At 44.1% G+C, this 6,708-nt stretch overlaps 1 long non-coding RNA gene across 1 annotated transcript; it reads right to left on the bottom strand.

Annotated features, from left to right (window-relative positions):
- Positions 1–3,886: 3,886 nt before the first annotated feature.
- On the bottom strand, positions 3,887–5,568 carry LOC132081636 (uncharacterized). Its single transcript, XR_009419701.1, has 3 exons — positions 5,521–5,568; positions 4,767–4,846; positions 3,887–3,996 (listed from the first exon to the last, which is right to left on the bottom strand). It is a non-coding gene; the product is annotated as an uncharacterized LOC132081636 (long non-coding RNA).
- Between the last annotated feature and the right edge of the window lie 1,140 nt (positions 5,569–6,708).

Below are 6,708 nucleotides of genomic sequence, written 5' to 3'. Positions count from 1 at the left end.
TCCCAGTAATACCTATCAGAAGTCTATGAAAGAAACCTATTGAAATTGATCCTACCTCAAATACAAAACAACCCATGCAAAGTTAGCTTGACTCAAAAATCAATTTACACAGAGCTAATAACACCAGGAAATAAAACAACACACCATATACCACCAAAGAATATAATAGTGAAGAAAAAAGAAACCACTTTTTTTTTTTTTTTAATTTAAACTAACTTCTTTTATTAGCTAGAACAAAAGCTTTTCCCAGGACTGTAACAACTTCTTCTCCTTCTTCTCCTTCTGAAATGTCCCTTCTCCTTCCCAAATTCCTTACAACTTCTGAGTTTACATCCAAGCAAAAAGCAAAATTCGTGCACTTGTGTGTTCGATGCTTCTGTCAGATTCTCTGTTTCTCTCCACATCTTCTTACACTTTCAGTCCTCACGCTGTCCTGCCGTGACGAGTTTGACTGAAGAACTGGTAAACGTTAAGAGAGGATTTCCCTGCCTCCCTCCCCAGAGCTGGTTTCCTTAGTGCATTTCACTCAATCCCAAGCCGGCAATGATGCACGCTCACCTCAAGGCTCACAGCTGCTCGGCTAAACTCGGCCATTGTCATCTGCATTCGGCTGGACTCGACCCTTCGGCACGGCTCGGCTCGCTTCGGCCGAACTCGGAGCCGCTCACTGCGCTCGGCGCGGCTCGGCTTCATTCGGCCGAACTCGGAGCCGCTCACTGCGCTCGGCGCGACTCGGCTCGCTTCGGCCGAACTCGGAGCCGCTCACTGCGCTCGGCGCGACTCGGCTCGCTTCGGCCGAACTCGGAGCCGCTCAGTGCGCTCGGCGCGGCTCGGCTCGCTTCGGCCGAACTCGGAGCCGCTCACTGCGCTCGGCGCGACTCGGCTCGCTTCGGCCGAACTCGGAGCCGCTTACTGCGCTCGGCGCGACTCGGCTCGCTTCGGCCGAACTCGGAGCCGCTCACTGCGCTCGGCGCGACTCGGCTCGCTTCGGCCGAACTCGGAGCCTCTCCGTGCGCTCGGCGCGGCTCGGCTCGCTTCGGCCGAACTCGGAGCCGCTCACTGCGCTCGGCGCGTCTCGGCTCGCTTCGGCCGAACTCGGAGCCGCTCAGTGCGCTCGGCGCGGCTAGGCGCGACTCGGCTCGCTTCGGCCGAACTCGGCGCGGCTCGGCTCGCTTCGGCCGAACTCGGAGCCTCTCCGTGCGCTCGGCGCGGCCCGGCTCGCTTCGGCCGAACTCGGAGCCTCTCCGTGCGCTCGGCGCGGCTCGGCTCGCTTCGGCCCAACTCGGAGCCGCTCTCTGTGCGTTCGGCGCGGGTCGGCTCGGCTCGGCTCTCTGAGGGCGGGCAAGCGGTGCCGCCTCACGTTAAACTCGCCCGGCTCGGGGCTCTCCTGCTGCCGCGTCCCGCGGGCGGCTCGGCCATCGCACGGACACGATCGGGAGCGCGGCGTGGCACAGCACATTGGGCTGTGACCGCACTCGCGCTAATTAGCGCGCACGAGAGCAGCGGGCTCGGTTCGGCTGAGCTCGGCTCCGTTCAGGCAGCCTCGCAAGCCTGGCCTCGGTTCGCTCGAGGCCGTCAGGTTCGGCCGGTCTCGCCTGGGTTCGGCTGAGCTCGTTCCATTCGGCCGAAGGAGGCGTCGTTCGTTCGTGTTTTTACAAATATCTTTCTATATTGACTGTATATTTCTATATTTAGTTTTATACTTCTATAATACTTTCATTATTCCAAATAAAACCCCCGTCTCTAACCAAATAAATAAAAAAAACCCTTCTTTTAAAGGATATTGAAATGTTTTTTATTTATACTTTGTATAATTATACATTCATATTTTAATTTATCGTTTCTTTGGATGTATTACATTAATAATGATATATATATAAAATTTTAAAATAGATTTAAATTACTATTTAAATTATGTATAATACCTACTGCTACAACTAATTTTTTCTTATATTTTTAATTTTTATATTTATCTGTATGTATTTATTATATATTTCTAAACTTAGATTTCTACCTTTATATTATTTGTATTTATAATTTTTACAATCAAAACCCTGCCTATTGACCAATAAAGAAAACCCGCTTTATTTAAGTATTTTAAAAATATTTTCATGTTTATAATTTTCATATTTATATTTATAATTTATAATTACATGAGAACACACTTGCTCCTGCACCCCAGTGGGGCTCCTTCTCCTGGGGACCGTGGGGTGCCCCAACGGCATCAGAGCCCCGAGTCTTCACCCCCTTCTCCTCTATTTAGAAACTACACTGGAAATTTTTTCTGGAAACAAAGACATTACCTAAATCCTCTCCCTGTGTCCTAGACAGATGGATATTCAGTTATTAGTTGGCTGGGCAGCAGTTTCTTAAATAGAATGATAAACAAGATGTGAACATTTTAGCTACAAGCAAATAGGCAAATCTGAACAAGGTACTGATGGCCAGCCACTGAAGTTATTTTGAAGGAATTTTTTAAACAATAAAATACTGATACCACAAAAATAAAGCAAAAAACTAACTACTGGCTAAGAAAAAATTACCTTTTGACAGCAACAACATTCCAACCACACAGGCTTTTTCCCGATGTCATACCTTATAACTACCTCTCTTGGGAATTCTCATCATGTATCCCAAAAGGAATAAATACCTCAGAGCGTCCTAAAGCAAAAAGTAGCACACATGAGCTCCTCACACTCCCAGGAGGCCAGCACAGCGTGCACTGAGTCTGCAACAAATTCTGCTCACTGAGGGTCTGCACACAAAGGTTCAACTGATGAACTGAACTGATTGTAAAGGGAGGTTTTCTAAGCACTGAAGCACAACAAAGAACAAGCAACAACAATTCTTAAAAAAATCTGCAAGTTTTATTTAGCATATATGCGACTGATTTCCACCCTGTGGCTTCTCACTTGGATTCGTCTGTAGGTTCAGGAAGATGACAATGCACACTCTGCCTTCCCTGAGCCCCCCACAGCAGCTGAGCGCTGCTCCGTGTGCTCAGATCATCAGGAGCTGGATTACACGTGCCTGCATGGACTGGAACTGCTCTGCTGCAGATTCAGGAGACGATGGCAGAGAGGGGCTGGCCAAGGCGTCGTCCCGATTCCATTTCTGTGTGACGAGAAGCGGTTTGTTCCCAACAGCTGCGACAATCCCCAGCTCGCTTCCGTGGTGAGTACCGATGGCACACAAAAGGCAGCCCCAGGAAATCGTGTTCTGGGCTATAAGTGGTTGGGACAGGGTCTGATTTTCTGTTTTGTACTTGTATGATGATCAGTACAACAGGGCTCTGATGGATGACGTGGCAACACAGAATTAAAAACCCCTCGATAGGATTACATCGATTTCTAGGAAAAGACAAAAGCTTAGGACCCTTCTGAAATCTACTTTTAATCCAAAGCACGGGGATTGCCAGCATGCTGCACCTTCCAGCTTTTCAAAGCAGCTTACCTCTGAAGACCAGGAAACATTGATTTCTACAGAAACAGTGGGCAACCCCCAGGCTAACCTCAGCACTACTGTTTAATAGGGGACCTGCCAGCGTGCCAGGCCAGCTTCAAGTGTGCTTTACTTCAGTCTAACATCCCCACAAAATTCTTCTCACATCTTCCAACCCCGAAATCTTATTTTCCCCTAAAGCTTCTCTTCATTAGCAATTTCCAAGTAACATGGTATTTTTACAACATTCAAAAACGTCATGCTGCACTGTGCTACAGAGTAATCTGCAAATATAAGCTTAGCAAAGTTTGAATTGACTTGTCCAGAGAAAAAACCTACAAGTGAACACCTACACCTGCCTACAAAGAGCTAACAAGCCCCTGGCAGCTGCCAGCATCAAAGCACAGCGGATGTTTCTAATACAGGGTAAGGATAACAATATCACCTTCTGTTCTCTCCAGCTTCTTTTCCCTGCAGTCCTATTTTGCTTCTTATGATGTTTTTAGTCTCTGCATCTTCTTGGACAGCACCGAGCCCGACAACAAGGAGACGAGTCTTTCCCTGCCGGACAGAGAGAACCAGGAAAACAGTTAAAATAAGAACAGGGCAGTTTTTGAAATTCATACTTGCAACGAGAAGCAGCGCCTAACCAACAGAACTAAAGTAAACAAAGCATGATACCTGCCTGGGGACAGAAGACTTATAAACTCTCCAGGATTTACAATTCTAGCGACCAACCCCTTCAGGAGAGCAGCCAAGTGTCCCATGGGGTGGTGCTGCACCAAAGAACCATCTGAGAGGTTCCAAAGAGTGAAATGCACAATATTTTGCAAAGACAAAAAATCTTGCAAAATAACAAAAATGCAATAGATGTAAACTACAGGGCAAGAGTACAAGTGTTACCTTTGGGAGCTGGAACCATCCAGGTGAGCACCTGATAACTGGATCCTCACCAGAGTTTGAACCCTTCAGGACACAGAAGGGTTTTCCCCAGGAATTTCACAGACTGAGTTTGGATAGAAGCGCGCTCGCCGGATCCTCAGAAACGTCGCCCATTCTCCAGGTGTCTGGAGAGAACTGCAAATGGCTCTCACGTAGTTTGAGCTAGTTCTGTAAGGTCTCGGGGGAATTTCACCAGATGCAACCAAATTGGGCAACTCCCAGTGGGACAGAAGGAACCCAAAGCTTGGGTAAGCAGAGCTGCAGCAAATACTGAGGAAACAAACAAAACAGCATCAAAAATAATAAACCATTCTTCTTTTTTCTCTTGCTTTTGTTTTTTTCTTATTCAAATCAGCACAGCAATTAAAGAGAAGGTGAAAAACTCACCATTACTGAACATTTCATCATCTCTAAGCTGAGCATCCTTAGCATAGAGGACTCCAAAGTTAAAATTCACCGATCCCTGGGAAATAAAACCAAATATCGTATGATAAACAGTCAAACAGCAGACATAAAAATTTGTTTCCTCTAAGGACTTTCAGGTACGTATGTATCTTTGCATTACACATGAGAACATACACTTTATACCATCACCTAATACATAATAATTTACCTTTAAATTTCGATAGTATAGCATGAATTTTTTACTTAAATTGGTGATCTATGATTATTCAGTTGGTGCCTAAAGGTATTTCTGCTGTCACGTTCAAAAAAACATGAATTTTTTTTTTACTGTAATGAGCAATTGATTTCAAAGTCATCACAAGCCCATCAAAACACAAAGCTCTGTTCACTGGACGGCTGTGTGAGCTAGAAGTAGTTAGGCTTCTACTTCCCTCTTGTTCTTCCAGAACCAATAAATCCTGTCAACAAAACCAGGATCTTTAGCCCACTGCTGTGAAAGATTCTACAAGGATGATGGTTTGATTTGTGTTTAGAAGTTTTGATTTGAAATGGCCAGGTCAAGTAGTATTACATTACTATTAGTATTATGTCTATTATTATTTTTACTAGTACTACTATTATTATTATCACCTGCTACTGGAAGAAACAAACCAGTAGTACCTATACTTAATTACTTTTATTTCCAGAAAATAATAAAGAAAAAGAACCAAACCAAAACAAGTCACTTCCTACCTTTTATATCAAGGGATGAAAAATTTCTCTTGGGCTCTTCTCCGATTTATCAAGACTCACAGCACTGAAAGGCAAACAAAACAGTGCTTTATAGAAGGCCAAGTGCACGTTGCAAGGCTGAGCCACCAACTGATTGCAGTGACAGCAGTTACAACACGAATCGTTCCCAGAGCCTCTGTTCCATGGAATGTTCTGTGGAACTGCCGTTTCTTTCCCAAAACACTAACTTCCAACACTTCCTAAACGTATTTGGTATTTTAAAACAACAGAAGTTAGTGAGACTCTGTGTGGAGGTCAGGTTTAAATTTATTTCCTTCTAAAGCACAGAGCTCTGTTCCATCACCCTTCCTTTCGGCTCTACGCTGCATCATGGTGAGCATTTGAGGAGGTCTCAAGAACCAATTCTATTTCTCTCTTTTTCTAGCTCTCTCTATTCTTAAATAATTCCAGACAAGTCCAATGAAAAATGACAAGTTCAGCATCAAAGTCACACTTTTTCCCTTTGTCTGCTCAAGAACAGGCTCTAAATCCACTTATTGCTGCCTTCAACGGTTAAGACTTGCAAAACCATTTTTACATGTTTTACATCTTTATCATAAAACCCACAGAACGCAAGCTCTTAATTACAGGAAAAGGTAATTCACAGGCAAATATCTAAAGGGATCACTTACTTGTAAATACATACCTTGATAGAGATCGCACTGAGAACGTTTCTGTGGGACTCTAAGGGAGACATATTTTCTGGGTACCATGGAAACAAGAAAAGCTAGGATATATTACAGGACATCCCCACTTTTTCTACATATTCAAAAAGGATCTTTAATAAAAACAATTCAGTTAAAAAAGAAGGAAGAAATCAAGGTAATTTTACTCAGCTATATTTACTCCCGATTTAGAGCAAAAAAAAAGTCACGGGTGCTGCAAAGAAAAAAATAGTGAACCATAAACGCCTACAGTAGAATTTTAATTGTTTTAAAATTCTGTGCTTGGATAAAAGAATCTTATGGAACGTGAAGGAGAAAAAAGTGAAACCACTATCAGACCTGCCTCTTTTCTCACCATTGTACAAGAAAATCCTAAAAGCAGTATAAAGTCACTGCCTAAAACCGGTCATGGGATGTAACCAAGAACAATTTAGTCATTTGCTAATCTAGACAGAAACCTTTTCTGGATGCCAGTGTCAAATCA

The sequence above is a fragment of the Ammospiza nelsoni genome, chromosome 1 (genome assembly GCF_027579445.1).
Source record: "Ammospiza nelsoni isolate bAmmNel1 chromosome 1, bAmmNel1.pri, whole genome shotgun sequence".
Taxonomy (NCBI): domain Eukaryota; kingdom Metazoa; phylum Chordata; class Aves; order Passeriformes; family Passerellidae; genus Ammospiza; species Ammospiza nelsoni.
Note: the sequence above shows the minus strand (reverse complement) of the source record. Positions and strands in the feature narration are given on the sequence as shown.